Below are 19,251 nucleotides of genomic sequence, written 5' to 3'. Positions count from 1 at the left end.
TAATAAAATTAATGCTTTGCCTAGAATACTGCACCCATCCAGACTCAAGTTCAGGTATTACAGAAGTATACATAGTTTCACAGATAAACAACAGCTTATAATCTTTGTAGATTCGAAACCAGCCTTAAAATAAAAACTGATAGGTCTACTTTAAGACAAGACAGACCAGGAGATACTCCAAAGTCCTGTATAAAGATGACACTAAATTCAATGACAATTGTTTCTTTCAATGACAATGGACTAAATGCACCAGTTAAGGGGCACAGAGAGTATTAAAAAGGAATCAAAAAATTGAATCCAACATTCTGCTGTTTGCAAGAAACACACCTAAATAGTCAGAACAAACATAGACTCAAAAATCAAAGGTTGAAGAAGAATCATCCAAGCAAACCAATCTTGTAATAAGGTGGTCATATTAATACCAGATATCACAAGCTTTAGATTTAGAAAAGTTATAAGGGAAAACATGGACATTTCCTAATAATCAACAGGAAGAAATCATACTCCTAAACATATAGACACATAATGAGGGGCCAGCAAAGTATTTAATACAATTGTTGACAAATCTGAAAGAAGACATCAATAGCAGCATAATAAATAGGGGAGACCTCAACACCACCCTGTGACCAGTTATAGGTCAACCAGGCTGAAATCCAACAAGAATATTCTAGCTCTAAAAGGAGAAATGAATGTGCTCCATCCCCAGAAAACTGGATACATATTTCTTCTCCAATGCACATAAATCATTCTTCAAGATAGACCACATGCTGGCCTATAAAACATACCCCCATGAAATCAATAATGTTTCTCTTGAATACAAGCATGGTGTGGAGAAGGAGTGGGAGGGGGGCATTGGTGGTGGAAAGGTTACACTGGTGAAGGGTCATGTTCTTTTTTTTTTTTTTTTTTTTTTTGATTTTTTGGGCCACACCCTGTGACGCTCAGGGGTTACTCCTGGCTATGCGCTCAGAAGTTGCTCCTGGCTTCTTGGGGGACCATATGGGACGCCGGGGGATCGAACCGCGGTCCGTCCTAGGCTAGCGCAGGCAAGGCAGGCACCTTACCTCCAGCGCCACCGCCCGGCCCCAGGGTCATGTTCTTTTTTAACTGAAATTCAACTACAAACATGTTTGTAGTCATGGTGCTTAAATAAAGATATTAAAAAATAAAGATAAAAAATCAGTCTTCAGCTTCCACTGCAGGCCCCCATGCTGCTTCTGTGCCACTGCTATGTCTTTAGTAATCCCTGAGAAGTTCCAGTACATTTTACTCAACACCAACATTGATGGGCACTAAAAAATAGCCTTAGCCATCACTGCATTAAGGGTGTGGGCCGAAGATATGCTCATGTGGTGTTGAGGAAAGCAGACATTGACCTCACGAAGTGGGCAGGAGAGCTCACTGAAGATGAGGTGGAGCAGAGATCACCATTATGCAGAATCCACGCCAATACAAGATTCCTGATTGTTTCTTGAATAGACAGAAGGAAGTGAAGGATGGGAAATACAGTCAGGTTCTGGCCAACTGCCTGGACAACAAGCTCTGTGAAGACTTGGAGAGACTGAAGAAGACACGGGCCACCGGGGTCACCGGCCAACACACTGTGGCCTCAGGACACTGTGGCCAGACTGTCGTTATGTCCAAGAAGAAATAAGTCTGTAGGCTTCCTCTATAATAATAGTTTATATGCTTTAAAAATAACTGGTCATCAGTGTATATGTGGTAGCAATAGAAATCATTCATGACATTCAATAGAAATCTTCAAAACTCAGCCTTGCTTTTCTTCATTCTCATCCCAGTCTATGTTCTTTTTGGTATGACACATCTGTAATCTTCCAGTCTCACAAATCCTGAAGAGTATTTAAAGAAGTCTCAATCTCATTTCAGACTTCTCCCATCTCATTTTAACACTCTGTAAATTTCTGTGCTTTTTGAAAAATGGAAATTTAAAACACAATGGGTAATACAAAAGGCCCATGGTCAAATAGATAATCTAAAAGAATTGGAGCTATCCATACTACCCTTGCATTTTCTGTAAACATTCTTGTCATTTGATAAGTAACACAAAGACTCGGTTCTACTATAAAAGGCCCACAGAAAAACAGCAATATTTAACTTAATCCTATAGAAATTTTCTCCCTGGTGAGTCAGTTTTTTTCCTTTCCTTTCTACTTTCCAATAAATCAATTTCCAACTCTGAATCTGAACAGCTTTATTATTCAATATTTTTATTCTCAAAATTATTGAAGAAACAGGGTTTGAACAACAGTACAGTGAGTAGATTGCTTGCCTTATTTGCGTGAGAATCTAAGATTTAGAATTAACGGTAACCTAAATGTTGATGTTAAAATATGATGTGCCGGGGGCTGGGTAGGTGGCGCTGGAGGTAAGGTGTCTGCCTTGCAAGCGCTAGCCAAGGAAGGACCGCGGTTCGATCCCCCGGCGTCCCATATGGTCCCCCCAAGCCAGGGGCGATTTCTGAGCACATAGCCAGGAGTAACCCCTGAGCGTCAAACGGGTGTGGCCCAAAAACCAAAAAAAAAAAAAAAAAAAAAAAAAAAATATGATGTGCCTTTGCTTAGAGATAACATTGGTTTGGCTTCTGTATCTGCTTGCTTAAGGAAGTTAATTTCTGTAAGTCTGGATTTGTTGTGAACCTAAGTGCAGCCATGACAGGCTGCAGTTTAAGGTTTAAAGACTAGGCCATAATGGCCAATTACTGGGACCAGACTCTAAGGGTAAATGCCAAAAAATATATCCATGTAAGGCTAAACAGGAGCTGACAGACTGCCAAATGATATCTGTACCCTGGGTCTGTGGCAACGGACAGATAGCCAGATGACGCTGCACTTTGGGTCTGGGGATTGCAGTCTACCCAGCTGTCTGTTTGATGCTACACTTGAACTACCACCACTCCTATACCAATCTTGTACTAAGGATCTATTGGTCCTATTATAAAAGTCAACTACCCAGAGGCAGGAATTCCCTGGCTAGACTATGCCTTGGTACCCTTTAAATTTGCCATGTGAGCCATTTTTGGGTCTTCATTTCTTAGGAGATGTTGAACCTTAGCATGCTGGAATAAGCTCCCTTGCATTTACATTACTGCTCGTCTCCCTGATGGTCTTTTGGGCAGTGAATCCTGAGTTCCAGACTTAACATATGCAGCCAGACTAGAATCTATCCTTGACACTTCATATGGTAGCCCAACACAGCCATGAGTTATCCTTTAGTGCAGAGCCAAGAGTAAGACCTAAGCAACACCTGATGTGGTCTAAAAACAAAAACAAATATTAAGAAACTTGAAATTATGTGTACCAACACAGATTAGATTTACACAAAGACTTATCTTCACTGTCTCTGCATCAAGTTCCTCAAAATTCTAGTAAAGACCCAGAGTTGACTCTAGTTAAACTAAACTGAGTTTCAGGAACATAAAACCAATTATTCTAGAATTTCCAGCTGCCTAATTCTATAATAAATGGTCCATTGCATACAAAATCATGTGCTCTATGATTATGGAAGGGAATGTGGTTCCTAAAAGCAAAAATCAGAATATAGTTATAAGATTGTAGTGAAATGTAAATGACGAGTCTTCTAGTTTAACGTAGCTTTCCTAAGATTTCAAGGATCTCATACAAATCAGATGAACTATATAGCTACACAGTTCAGTTTCTAATGTTCTCTCAATCCAAATTCTAACACTACCTCAGCCTGACATATAGAGCTGATATCAAACAGATTTGTATTGAGTTTTTTTTTTGTATTGAATATTGAGTTTCTCAATGGAATTTAATTAAGGTAAATATAACAAATTCTCTAGGAAGATAATTTTTTGAAGATACTGATTTGAGATAGAGACGTATTTCCTTTCTAAGCCAGGATCATTTGAACATATGTACTCTCTCTTTTTTTCCTTTAGTTTTTAAGAAAGTAGTTAATGAGAAAGGAAAAGGGAAGAAAGGTCACTTGGCTTTATCTTTCTTTTAGCTTATTAACTTAAAGTGGATAAAGACTTCAAAGCTTTAAAAAGCAAAGGGCATTTTATTAGGTTAAATAGTTGAAGCTATTTTCTACCTGAAATAGTTCCTACCCTACCAAACTGGTTAAGCGATTCAAGCATGCCCACCAGTACGTTGGTGTGATCAAGCCTCAATCTTTTTGCTTAGCACCTAAGCCTATATTTAGAAGAGCATCCAAAATGACAGCTATGCTTCTCAGGAACCCTAACATTCTATACCAGTAGCCCAAGCAGTGAAAATTGACTTGGCATGGGATTTTCCTTTCTGGAGCCATCATACTGGGAGCCAATAGCACAAGACAGCATGTTGGCAGATTCCAGTCACTTAGAAGCTTTTCTTTGTGACATTGCTTTGTTAAGAAAGCATCTAGTTCAAATCATAAGGTCAGTGTTTATTGATTTCAAACTTAAGGTCTTATGAAGGAATGCAGACCTGAACCAAGATTCAGAGCTCAGTCCTTCATAAAGATTAGTTGCCATGGGAGGCATCATAAGAGTTTTTCAACTTTTGCTTCATCCTGTGTCCTAGCAACCATGAGGGTCCTATTTAGTAGACCCAGTTGTTCACTATGGTCTGTTGGACAGAACACCTGGCAGGAAGCCAAGAACTTCGATAGTGTCATTTCAGCTTCCCAACTGGCTCCCAGTGTGTCTTCTTGAATAGGCTCCTACCTGCTGCCTGCATATCCAGCTTCTTTAGTCGATAAATGTAATATAATGTCCCAAAGCATAGAGTATCAAGGTAAAGGGTAGGGGATAGAGGTGGAATAGGTATATGTGTGTCTGTGATTCTACATTGTCTGTGTGCATTTAGTCGGGATGGTAATATATCTGGAGAGTAAATAAATGATTTGTAATGGAGAGAGCACTCTGCTTTGATTCGTAGATGATTAGCACCTACACTGGCTTTCTGAGAAGCTGAACAGCCACGAGTAGGCAAACAAACCAAATAGGGCTGAGAAAAAAAATGAATCGTTAAGGAGCAGGAGTGGTGGTGCAAGTGGTAGGGCATTTGCCTTGCACATGCTAAATTAGGATGGACCATGGTTTTATCCCCCAGCATCCCATATGGTCCCTCAAGCCAGGAGTAATTTCTGAGCACATAGCCAGTAGTAACCCCTGATTGTCACCTGGTGTGGCCAAAAATCAAACAAACAAAACAGCAACAAAAAAGAATTGATAATTTCTTCTGTGAGCCTTAAAGTCACATTCCTTAAGAATTTCCTTGGGGCCAGAATAATAAATAGTACATAAGGTAGGATGTTTGCCTTGCATGTAAATAATCCAATTCATTCCCCAACATCTCATATGACTACCCAAGTGACACTCAGAATAATTATTTCTGAATAAATAGCCAAGAGTAACACTTGAGCTTCCACTATTCTGCCAATGACTGACCTGTCTACCCAGCTCTGTCACTTGAGACTACAAAGACCTAAGGAGAAATTGCCCCAGGTAGGATTGCTATGTACAGTAAACAAGAGCACCAGGTGTCTTGTTTAATTTAAAGTTTTTTTTTTTTTTTTTTTGGTTTTTCGGGCCACACCCGTTAGATGCTCAGGGGTTACTCCTGGCTACCCGCTCAGAAATTGCCCCTGGCTTGGGGGGACCATATGGGACACCGGGGGATCGAACCGTGGTCCTTTCCTTGGCTAGCGCTTGCAAAGCAGACACCTTACCTCTAGCGCCACCTCGCCGGCCCCTGTTTAATTTAAATTTAAGATAAAGAACAGTTAATACTTACTAAAAACATGTCTCAAGTAAGATTTGAGGCATGCCTACTCTAAACAATTGTTGTTTATCTGGAATTCAAATAGAACAAGAGTCCTTTTATATTAGAACCTCCCTAGGAGGCATAAAACCATTGAACATAGAGTCCATTTCATAAATCGTAGCCATGCAGAATCCCAAAGAAAAGAATATGTGCAGTGAATTCCTCCTGACAATTTACCACTCTGTTTCAACCTCCTAAACAAGGTTACTTGCTTCTCTAAATCAGTGGAAATCTAAAGTCCTCCTTTAAGTGCTTGGAGTGAATATAAATGAGGAATAAGAAGGGATCAGAGTGGTTGTGGAGGATGGAGCCTGTTGAAAGAAGAACATCCTTTATTTATCTACTGATACATTTTAGGTTGTTTCTGTATATTGACTATAGAGCAAATTAGGCTACCATGGAATTGGGAGTTCAGATTTCTCTTTGGTAATGGGAGTCCAGATACCTCTTTGAGACACTAATTTCAATCCCTTTGGATATATACTCATGAGTGGGATTGCTGAGTCATTTGTTGGTTCAGTTTTGAATTGTTTGTGGGAGGATTTGAGAGACAATTTGTGCTCAAATAATATTAAGAACCAGAGGCCTATATTCTCCAGTGGCCTGTGGCTCAGACATATGAATTCTTTGGCTCAGTGGTTACTGCTGAGTTCTTGCCCTTTTTCTTCACCTGCCATTATTTTTTATTTAGCTATTAGCCTGTTCTACTCATATGTTATCACTCTGCACATGCTCTCTATTCATTGAGTTGATAACTATTTTGAGAACGAAGCCTCCCCAAGATATAACCAGAATTCAATTTTAATTCCTAAATTGAATTGGTGAGATGTCATAATTTAGGCAAATGCAAGCAGATTTAAGTATAATCTATACAAATTCCCAACGATCCTATTTCATACACGGAAATGGACATTGGTAAAATCCTAGTAAAACACACAGGTAGAAAATCCAAGTATGTAATTGAATATTGATTTAAATGCTGCTCGGAAGAAACACCTATATAAAGAGAAACACCCAAGGAGCCATACAGAAATGTCTTTGATTTAAAAGTAGTAGGATATTTACTCCTTGATTCTAAGCAACTCAGAACCAGATGTAGAAATGAGCTTTCTCTGACTATGGTGTCTCTTGCTATAAATATTCCTTTCTTCAAAGAAATAACAATCTACCAACAATCTAAATAACAATTAAAAATGAATCCTGTAGTTTTATTTTGCCTACCTTTGTATAAGCCAGATAATAAATTTGGAAATGTTTATCCTTACTTGTGCTTCCACAATGTAAATAGAAAAATTGCGTAAGATGCTGACTGAAATCTGCTTAATAGCAGAATGAGATCAATTTAAGAAATGGTATTAACAATTTAAATCAATAATCTAATTTTATTTAATTTTAATCTCATTGCTATATCAACAACGTTTATTGAGTGTCAGTGGATTAAATAAAGCATTAATTATGAAAATGACTTATAAACTATTCAATGAGAAAAGGTTATAATGGAACCATCTAAGAAATTGTTAAACTTACATGGTCATTCTCAGAACTTGACTTCTTGTTTATAAATGTTTGCTTCAAGTTTGAAGTGACAAATAAGAAGAAACATTTGACAGGGGAAAAAACATATTTCAGATTACTTTTCTTTTTCTAGTCTTAAAAATGATCAGTGGTGAGGAGGTGTCGGATGGGGGGTGGCATAAATGCGAAAAGCCTGTTAAGAATTTAAATCTGATTGGTGACTATCTACACCTTTTATCCTCACACTAACCATTAGGTAATCAAGTTTAGAATATTCACATATGCGTTTTCAATATTTATCTCCAGGCCATTTAAACCAAGGTGCATTTTCATGATTAAAAGTGGCACAATAAGAGGTGTTATGAAAAATTACTATAAAAGAAGAAAATTGAAGAGATAAGCTAAATAAATGAAACCAATTAGAAAACAGTTTCCACAAAGAGATGAAAATACATGTAATTTTGTGGAAGAAATAGATAATGTTAGTTAAAGGTTCATAAAGTGCTTGGGGGAAAATGAGAGTCAGCCATTTAAATGTGAAACAGAGCTGAACAAGAAATCTGTGGAAATGAGGGAGTAAGGGAATAAATTATTTGAGATTAAAGGTTTTAAATGGAGTTTCAGTAGTGTTCTGAGACATATTGTCATAAGACCAGCATGGGTAAATTGCAGAGAGCAAGATGGATTGTAATGAAGAAACTTGAGGAACCTAAATGAAGGAAAGAAAAAGCATGGATTCTAAAAGTACAAAAGAGGGTTGGAGTGGAATGAGTAACATAGACTAAAATATGAATATTCAACAGTAATATAAAATCACCAGATCAAATAGTTAAGAAATGATATGCATATAATAAGAAATAGAAAAGACCGAGCAGATGGAAAATAAGGCATTTTCTATTTCTCTTTTAGGATTAAGAGCTCTGATTAAAAATAGAGGGGAATGAATGTCAAGATAAATAAAGTGAATGTGCTTCTGGCAAAAAAAGAAATTAATGCAGAGAAGAGGAATGTTGCCCCCATAAACACATTTACATTCAGATACATATATACACACTAACACAAGGAACTAAAACCCTACTTAAAAATGCTTGCTTTTTCTAAGAAGTTGTGCCTAAAATTTTCCATATAATATTCCCCCCACTATTGTATTTAAACTCCTTAAAGAGGAATCATTTAATATCCTTTTCTCTTTAATGTTTTGAATTACAAAGAATTTTCACTATGATTGTGAAAATAGATACAAGGTTTCTTTCACTACTTTTTTAAGGGTAATGGACAGGTCTTTAATTTGAGGTAGCCTTTCCACATCCTGGATCATATCTGTTCACCAACTATTGTTTCACTATCACACACAAAAGCAAGATATGAAAAGAGAGTCCTCATTGAAGAAAACGACAAATTTATTACATTTACAGTGAAATTCAATCCAGCAATAAGTAATCTGGAGTGAAGAATTTAAAAAAATTAGCCAGTGAGAGTCAATTCAAGCAAAGCTATGACCAGAGGGAGGTCGCCATGACCAGGGAAGAACAAAGACCAGGAAGGAACACATTTTCAAGTGGAAAATGGGAAGTTAATTCATTCTTTATTTTGCTTGACATGAAATATCAACATATTTTCACCAATAGATGCTTTTCTCTTCCTTCAGAGTCAATCATATGCTTTTTTCATAAAGGGTTGTTTAGTTGTTCTGCTGATAAAATGGAACATTTTGTTTATTGGTCAATTGACTCTTCTTAGATCCCTCAATTTGACCAGTTATCCTAAAGTACTTAAGAAGATATTAAATTTTTTTATCTGTAGACTAAAATAAAAAAAATGACAAAAACAATGTGGAACAGTCACTATCATTTGATTGGTGCTCTGATGTGGATTTTTTTCTTTACATGAAAGACTATTTTTTAATGAGTATTACAGCAGTGATTTACTAATTTAGAGGAAGAAACAAAGAGGAAGAAATACTCAAATTATTTATAGGGATTTTACTCAAATATCAACTTAGGTATTGTTTCATTAATTTATGATGCTCATCTCACTAAGATATCTGTCCACAGACTGTTGAAATCTTTATTCTTTCATCAAATAAACATTTGAATTAGGTCCCTCAGATTTGGTCTCAAAAAAGCCATCTTCCTGCTTTCTGGTGATTCCCCCCAACTGTGTGATTAAGGGACTCCATTTGCAGTTTTCCAGTGTAAAACAAATGAGAAAGTTTTCAGTGAAACTGAAGTTTGTATTAGAGGGCATTTGCAATTCTTTATGACACCAGCAAGATTTATGCCAAGAGTGGATCTTTCCTTTACTGAAGTGCTAATGTGGCCCTTCCTGGAATCAGAGAATGACAGAGGGAACTAGAGTTATTATTGTGCACTTTGAAACTCTGAAAATTACTTTCAGCCAAGTTTCAACATGATTCAGGTCCTTGATTCTGTCAGGTGGGGGCAGCAATTGTTTCACTGGAATGCAACTGAGAAGCAGTAAATTTATGAGTGTGACTTCCAGAATAGAGAAAGCACATTTCATGGTGCCTGCTCAAGGCTTTGGATTGTGGGGTAGGGATTTGAATGGTCTATTGCTTCACATAAATTGAAATTCTTTATGGGTTTACCTCCAATCTAGGTTTGAAAGCCTGGGGGGTATTTATTCCTCTCATACTCCCCTGCCACTTCTTTTTTTTTTTATTCTCTCCCCATGGACATTACAATCTCCTTACCAGTATTTTTTACACAATAGAAGCTAATATTTTGACACTATGCAGGCTTACCTTTTTTTCTTTAACTTTAACTTTCTTTAACTTCCCCTGTTCTTTATTTCTTCATTTCTTCCTCAAGATTTGCTATGGATCAGACAGAGTGTTGGTGATAGGAAGTGAAAAGATAATCTAAAAGCAAGGGTAAATAAATAAATCTTATATTACATTTAGAGATTTCAGCACAACTCCATAGGAAATTAACAGAAATCTCCAAGCAGTAGATGTGGCACCCTGAGATCTATGCTTGGCACCATGTGCACTGACTGCCCCCAACACAGCAAAGTGTTTCCATCGTGACCTCCCAAGCACCCAAATTCCAGGAAATGTCCCTATTAAAAAAAATAAAAACAAGAAAGATAATAAAGCTATTAATTTGCCAGAGTTCTATTTCCAGTTTCTCGTGTTCCCTTGTACATCACCAGATATGACACTGCATCACAGCCTTTGTCTTTAGTTATGAATTATTCAATCAGTGGTATAGTATTGCCTAAATAGACCACCAGGTCTCCTGAGCACTGCTTGAGAGTCTTTCCCACTCCCCAAATAAATTAACTAGATAAAAGAAATCTCTGAACTCACAGTCTTAGGGGAAGTAAGAGACATATCATCCATCAGAGGCAGATGATCAGAGCACCAAAAAGTTTCTCCATATTCAATGAAAGCAAGTGAGCAGGATTATAGATAGTTTTTCTAGGTAAATTCTAAAATCAACAAGGGTTCAAGGAGCTGGAACTTAGACATTGAAGGCACCCATGTATTGACATATGGATTATTTAAGAGGAAGAGGGTAAAGATAGAAGGAAGAATTAAGTGAGGCAATTTTCATGTGAAAGGATAGATAGGGGTTCATTTGCAAGAGTACACTATATGGTAAGAGAATTAGCTACTTGAAAATGTAAAGCAAGAGACAGTTTGAAAGTTTTGAAAACTTAGAGAGATTATGTATGAATGTATATGTACTTGTTTATAAACCTATATAAAATTATTGTCAGGCTGTATTTATATATATATTATAGGCAGAATTTTTATCTTTTTAACCTCAATTCTTCTAGAGTGGATCTTCTTGCAATTTTTAATGAAAGTGAATTTATGAAATGAATAAAAGTCAAGGGGCAGTAGAGGATTTTAATTGATAGAGTAATATGAGATTAGAGTAAAATGATCCACATAATTTGAGGTGCAACTACACAGCCTTAACATACAAATTGTAATATGATAAAATTCCCCCATCCATCTGCAATACAAAGTATATGTGCTAAAAAGAAAGAGCAAGAGGAAGAGTAAGGACAGAAAAAATATGAATTATTCTTTTGCTATATAATTTAGCATGATTCTTACTGTGTCATGAGCAAAAACTATTTAAGATACCTTGAAGAAACATTGGATTTGTTTGGAGAAATAAAGGGAACAAGACAGTCTACAAGTGCAATCAAGGCAGAAAATAATGAAGGCTTGGACTGGACACCTGCTTTCTATCGAAAGGAAGTAGCTTGAATTTTTTAATGCCTCATCATATCTATTCTTGGGCTGAATTTTTCAGGACTTTCAATAAAGAAGAAATTGGAAAGTCAGAAAAAAAAATCTCTAAATTTAATGTCAAGAGAGTTTTGTTTATTCTTTTTGTAACAATGCTAGAGATGTACTCTCTTCTCAATGTACTTAATCTGTTTTAAAAAGTATTTAGAAGGTCAGAGAGGAAGTTCAAAGAGCTGAAGCATATACTTCCTTAAAGAAGACCCATATTAAGTCCCAAGGACCCCTAAACACCCCTGAGAATGATCCCTAAAAACAGTACCTGGAGGGGCCGGGAAGGTGGCGCTAGAGGTAAGGTGTCTGCCTTGCAAGCGCTAGCGTAGGATGGACCACGGTTCTATCCCCCGGCGTCCCATATGGTCCCCCCAAGCCAGGGGCGATTTCTGAGCGCATAGCCAGGAGTAACCCTTGAGCGTCAAACGGGTGTGGCCCAAAAACCAAAAAAATAAAAAACCAAAAACAAAAAAACCAGTACCTGGAGTAACCTCTTGTTCACTTTTAATAACCTCTCCCAGTAGGGTAAAATATAAGAATAATGGCCACCTGTGCCGGGAAACTTCAGGGGTAGGGTCTCCTTGTATTTAGACCATAATTTTTCTTTCCATGTCCCTTATATTTTGGCGGGCCTATGCAAACAAATGCCACTCTAACACCATTTTTTACTATTTTCCCTTGACTCCAATCCTTAAGAAAAACAACCCACTAAAACTTTTGAGGTTAACTTAAACTAGTAAGCATGTGCATGGAACTAGAGAAATGTACTTTGCCCTCAATGTTTAAGGAGTTACATAAGTCTAATCTCTTTGGATTATATTGTGTGCTGCTAAGAAATAGTATGTAATACAACTGGGAATTTGAGGGACAAATTAATTGTATTGTACATGGGTTCAGTTTTGTTTTTCTTAATTTTCTTTGGTTGAAAGATCAAGGCTGGGATATCATCGTTGGGACTACCGAGAATTCTGCTTATGGGTGATTGGGCTTCCACTGTAACTTTACCATGTCCTCTTTCTTTGCATCTTTGTTGTCATAATTAAAATTATAAAAAAAAAAGGAAAAAAAAAAGAAAAAAAAAAGAATAATGGAAAGTATTGCTACTGAGCCCCATATCTGAATTTCCAGTATTGAAGCAGGCTGATTCAGAGACAACTTGGATGAGAAATGGCTGTGGTAGAAGATTAGGGTATGTCTCTAGGTTCTGTGTTGTTTTTCTTCTTTTAAGTAATTAACAGATATATATATATATATATATATATATATATATATATATATAGTTTAAGAAACATAGAAATTTATTCTCTCACAATTTTGGAACTCAGAAGCTTTAAACCAAATGTGAGCTGAGTTGTGTTCTTTTCAAAGGCTCTAAGGTAGAATGTTCTTTGTCCTTTCCAGATTCTGGTGTCTTTTCTCCTTCTTTAACTTGTGGCCACACTACCTCAGTTTCTGCTTATAGCTTTATATTCTCCTCTATATGTCTTCTCAATGTGTCTCTGATAAAGACACGTATCATTGCATTTATGGCCCATGCAGATCACCCAAGAAGGTCTCCTTGTCTCTTTTATTATATTTGTGATGATCCTTTTCCCAAATTATGAATCTATCAGTCACAAAATTTGGTCATAAGAACATAACCTGGACTTATCAGGTACTACTATTTATTCTTCTATAGAGTGACATGCCCTTTGGTCAATATTTATGATGCATCACCAGAAAAGTTCTGAGCTGTATCTCTATGTATTGAATGTTTCAGATATTATCAATATATGTGTTGAAGCCTTTAAATCCCTAATAGGATGGCATTTGGAGATGGGAGCTTTTTATAGCTAGAAATGAGAGTAGAACGTTCACAATGGCCTTAATAGGAAGAGATCAAAGGAGACTTCACTCTTTCTCTTTTAATCAGAGAAGACATCCCAATATTCAACAAACATCTGGACTCTGTACCATCTTCAGAATGTAAGGAGCAAATGTGTTATTACCTCAAATTCCAAGTTTATAGTCTTCTCTTCTAACAGTTCAAGCTAACAGTAACAGAAGCCTAGCAAACCCTAGGTGCAAAAGGAATCATTCTTTGGTATCAATCTATGTTATAATTCTGTGTTTTAATCTAAAGTAGGTGGAAGAAATATGGAGGAAAGACATTAAGAAGCAGAATTGAGGTTTTGTGTCTTTGCTTTTGTAGTGGTGGGAATAGTATTTATTAGTTGAGGACAGCTTTTCTGTTTTTATGGTACTGATTTAGGAAAATAGCTTCAAACATGCAATGCTTGTCAAAGTTTGTTATTTTAAAAAATGGACGCCTACAGCCATAATTTGGGGGCAATTGTCTAATTTCAGAGGTTCTCAAAATTCTATGCTATAAAATGCATGAAATCAAATAATTCAGTGCATCTTTAAACTTTCATGTTATCAGTTTTTAATAAAAATATTGGAGCAGGTATCTGGCTTTCCCAGCCCCAGTCCCCTCTTCTTGTGCTGGTAGAGTAGATAGATGTTCAGAGGACCCTGAGCTAACTTTGTGGCTTGCAGCGAGGCTAAATCCTAGAGCAGCTTTTCTTCTTTTTTTCATGGTGGGCTCTCTGGAGAACGACAGAATGGCAACTATTCCCCTAAGCAAAAAGAAGTTTTATTGGCATAATATAATTTGATAATGCACTTGTACATTATCATTATAATTTAGCAAGAACAAAGAGCCAATTCTGATTCCCCAGTAGATGTATAGCCCTCCGTTGTATGAGCCTCATATAACAGAGCCTACAGAGTTGTTTGAAAATTGCTTGTTGGGGCCAGAGAGATAGCACAGCGGTGTTTGCCTTGCAAACAGCCTATCCAGGACCTAAGATGGTTGGTTCGAATCCTTGAGTCCCATATGGTCCCATATGGTCCCCCGTGCCTGCCAGGAGCTATTTCTGAGCAGATAGCCAGGAGTAACCCCAAAACAAAACAAAACAAACAAAAAAAAAAAGAAAGAAAGAAAATTGCTTGTTGAGTGAGAATGCAAAGGCCTAGGAACAATTCATTGCATATTCTGTACTTTTGCAAAGAATATGAGCATTGTCACTGGCTGCCCACTTTCACCTTCTACTTCAGAGTTAGAAACCTGCGGCTGTATTTGCCATGGGGTTCAAAACAGTCCCTTTAGTTTCAAGAACTCCAGCCATGCTAAGAAATGGTTCTTTTTTCTTACCCCAAATGTCTAGACCCCCTGGCATCATATTCACTCCAGGACTCCAGGATATAAACAGCCCTGAAGTCACTACCAACTCTGGCTCTAAATGGCCTCAAGCAGTGTTGACACTTTGAGCTTCTGAAGCTTAGCTCCTCTGAGTTTGTGGCTTCAGTGTAGAAAATCCCCTGTGCTGTTTCCTGTCCATTCCTCCTGGCATTAAACCTTTAATTAAATGCAGGATCTAGCAAACACCCTTCTCTAGGACTACTGTCCAGTTTGTCAAAACCTCTTCTCTCCCTGCCAGACACTTGTCTTTAACTTTTTCTTCAGCCAAGATAGAAGAGGGAGGGAATAGGAGAGAGAAAAAAAATGGAGTCAATCTCTTATGTGCTAATCAAGTGATCTAGCATGGCTCTGGGGTACCTGGCGCCCTTGCAGCTCAACAGCTGCCTCAGTTACTGTGACAACCTGACATTCACAGTGGCTTGCAGCCTTTATTAAGAGATAGTGTGGATTTTACATTTCATAAATGCTCCACTTCAGATTTGCCTATTTCAACCTACTTTCTTTAATGGGTGAGACCTATAGTTTGTTTTTGTTTTTAAGAGTCTAAAATTTCACACATGGAATACTCAATAAATGAATGGCTTGAAATACCTTGTGTCCATAATGACTCAATAAAGTTAAACATTTTTTATCAACAGTCATTATTTTTGCATTATCTTTTACCCTTGTTGTTGCTGTTATGATATGCTAAGGGTTGCATACATGGTATTTTATACTGGGAGTCAAACCAGGCTGTGCCTCTGGGATCACATCAGAGGAGGCAGGGATTATAGTCGGCATGTGGATAATGCATGGCATCAAATTCTCAGTCTTCTGTCTGCTAGGCAGACTTCCTGCCACTGAATTGTGTTTTGGGTCCAATGCAAGAATCTCTTACACAAGCTCAGTGGAGTGGATTCCATGAGATAATGAATAGAACGTACAAACAATAACACATTGCTTTTAAATCAAAACCCTTGATCTTCAGTCATGCAACAATTTCCCTTTCCGTGAAAGGGCCGGTTTTATTATCACATCATTACACACCAGATGTAGCTAGAGATATTTAACCTTAGCAGGCACTAGGTTTAACAAGATTTAAGTCAAGTAAGCATTTTCACACAATCTAAAAATGAAACTACAATTTTCCTTTCAAAGTTAACTTTCAAAGTTTCACTTCAAATCTTTCATGTGTTTCTCCCTGGTATCCTACCTGTTCCAGAAATTTCTGTTGAACCCAGCTAAATTCTTCTGCTCTCATGAGGTATGTCTCTCCTATAGACTGTGGAATCATACTAAATCGAGTGCAACTTTGCTTGCCTCTCTAAATTGTAGATTTTTTCCATTCTGGCACTAAGACTTATTTGTATTAGCATCTTTCAGTATTACATATACTCCAGTCTTGCCCTTCAGGGCATTCTTCCTCTTATTCTTCTGCTTCCAAGGTAAAAATTTGGGCTGTGATCCAGCTGTATCTCATGGAGAATGAATGTCAGCATGAAACTTGGGATAGAAATGAGGTCAGGTGAGCCTTCTGTTTAAGAAAGAGCAAAGTCCCTGGCATTAGCTCTAAATGCCCAACCATGGAAGAATTCCTAGAATTTACAATCTCCTTCTTAGGGTAATCATCCATGACAAGAAATAAATCTCCCCTCTCCAAACATCCACTTTCTAAATCAAAACTGTTTTATAAAGTATGATATGTATTTATCTCTTTGTTTAGTGACAAACCCTTTCAGTTCTGTTGGGCCAGAAACCACTTTAAGATTGTAGTATCAGGTTGAATCAAAATATGCAGAGCAAAAAGAAGAGTATAAGAGCTTAAGATCCTCATCTTGAAGAGCCTAACAACATTTTACCATTTAAAAATGGCTTCTCAACTCCCACCCTCTCAGGTGGCTCAGATGTAGCCCAGAGATTTATATATAAGACAAAGGCACTCTACTACCAAACTATATCTGTTCTCTTAAATGGACCTTTGGTATTAAAAATGAAAATCAAGCCCGCCGAGCCTCTTGGGAGGGCAGGCAGAGGGTGCGGCGCCCCCCCCCCCACTCTGTTTCTGTATCATTTTTTACGAAACAAGACTTCGATCGCTAAAAAAAAAATGAAAATCAAATATTCTGACTTTTGAGAGCTGGAGAGAGATTATGGTGGGTAAGGCATTTGCCTTGCATGCCGCAAATCTGGGTTCAATCTCTGGCATTCTATATAGTCCCCAACTATGATCCTTGAGCACAGAGCCAAGAGTAAGCCCTGAGCATTGCTGGGTGTTGGAGAGAATGAAGGTGGGAAAGATGAGTGGAGATAGGAAAGAGACTTTTTTTTATAACCAGTACCTTCCTTTCCTCAAAAAAATATTTTATTCACTTACTAAGTATGGCTTTGAAAGTTCATATATATATATATATATCCTTTCTGTTGTTTTCAATAAGCTGTCATTTTGTTTCATTATTTTTCTTTTTTTTAATTATCTTTATTTAAACACCATGATTACAAATATGAGTATAGTTGTATGATTACAGTCATGAAAAGAACACCCCCCTTCACCAGTGCAACATTCCCACCTCAGAGGAGGGCTCTTTTGTATTTTAACTACACCCACCAGTGTTCAGTGTTTACTCTTAGATCTGCACTCAGGAATCAGCTCTGATGCCGTGTTCTGGGATGCCAGCAATTGAACCCAGATCAGCTGCGACCAAGTCTAGTGCCTAGTCCACTGCACTTTTGCTCCAGCCCATAAATTGTAGTCTTCAAAAAAAAAAAAATCCTTCTAACTACTGTAATCTTAAGGTTTTCCATAAAATGTTCATTTCATATGTATGGCCTATTTTTTTTTTTTTTGGTTTTTGGGTCACACCCGACAGCACTCAGGGGTTACTCCTGGCTCTATGCTCAGAAAATTGCCCCTGGCAGGCATTGTGGACCATATGGGATGCCAGGATTCAAACCACCGTCCTTCTGCATGAAACTCCTTACCTCCATGCTATCTCTCCGGTCCCCTATTTTCTTATTCATCTGCAATATTTTTATATTTCATCTTGCATGTGGCTTTCAATATTTACTCTTGTTGCAGGTTTATTAATGACAAAGGAAGTAATATTGATTCTTCTGCAGAGGACCTATTTTGGTTTTAGTTTTGTTATCAGAACTTTCTAAAGATGGATTTATAAATGGGTGGTCTTCTCAAAGATCCAGTAGCTTTAGTATGGAGTCTAAGAGGTGGGCTGAATGTGAAAATTCCTGGTGCCACTTTCTTTAAAGAAGATAATGTAACACATTCTGGACATGTGAAACCAAATAAACACAATTTGCAAAATTCCATTCTGCCCTCTTTACTTTTCTTTTTCTTTTCACCCTGTACTCCATTCCAACTGCTTTCAATGATTATTACTGCCAAAAGTTTTTAATTTATTTTCCACCTTTTGTCAGAAGGCATTTGGAGTTTGTATAGGCAAGCCAATTTTTTTAACATAATTTTTATTTTAATTGTAGTGGCTTACATATCGTTCACAGTAATATTCCAGGTACATATTTACATTGAATCAGGGGAATTCCCACCACCGAATTGTCCTCCCACAACCGCTTGCATTCTTCCTCCCATATCCTCCACTCTTCCTCCCAGGGGCTGCTAGAATGCGTGGTCCCCTCTGTGTCTAGTTAATTACTTAGTGGGCTTATACCTGTTTGGTCTTGGTGCCTCCATTATTTCCCTCTCTAGTTGGGAGGCGGGGCTAGAAAGATCAAGTTATGTGGATTTGTTTGAGGAAGAGAAAGGTAATATAATGGGGTAAAAATCGACTATGCCGACTATGAGCAGTCATTCTAGAGGCTCTCTTCCTTGGTTTGAGAGAGGATGGGGAAAAGAAGAAGGTGAAACACCACAGCAGTTCAAAAAGAGGAATCAAATAAGATATTCAGTGAGCACTGCAGACATAAAAATATGCACCACATATTTGCCATGGTCTTGAGATAGGAAATATGACAAGGTGCAAAGAGGAAGAAGAGAAAAGATGAAAGAAAAAGTAAATATATAATTAAAAAATGGACAACTACTTCAATATTTACCCCAAAACAAAGAATTCGATCAAAACTAGATAAAATAAAAAATAATAAAAAATAAAATAAATAAATATAAAAGGATTATTTAGTGTTTTTTGTCTCTCCCCCCGCCCCCCGCATAGGCACAGTAAATGTTGGGGTCATCCGAAACGGGAATCCCCTTGGCCTAAGAGATACAGGGTTTCCCTACCCTTGGAATGTATTGTCATGGGATTATCTATAGACTCCTTTCACGTTCATTTACTCTCCCCTTGGTGTTTTTGTGCCGTATGGAAGACTTCTGCTCCGATCTGGATAATAAAGACAGACCTCTAAATCTAGGGGTCTCAGTCTGTGCAAGGTCAAGGAGTGGAACTTATGATGATGACTTTCTTTGT

General features: G+C 37.5%; 1 pseudogene; it reads left to right on the top strand.

Moving 5' to 3' along the window:
• Positions 1-1,230: 1,230 nt before the first annotated feature.
• Positions 1,231-1,654, top strand: LOC126021965 (40S ribosomal protein S18-like; annotated as a pseudogene).
• The last annotated feature ends 17,597 nt before the right edge of the window (positions 1,655-19,251 follow it).

Source organism: Suncus etruscus, chromosome 11, assembly GCF_024139225.1.
Source record: "Suncus etruscus isolate mSunEtr1 chromosome 11, mSunEtr1.pri.cur, whole genome shotgun sequence".
NCBI lineage: Eukaryota > Metazoa > Chordata > Mammalia > Eulipotyphla > Soricidae > Suncus > Suncus etruscus.
The sequence above is the reverse complement of the archived record's forward strand: the minus strand, read 5'-3'. Positions and strand labels throughout refer to the sequence as shown.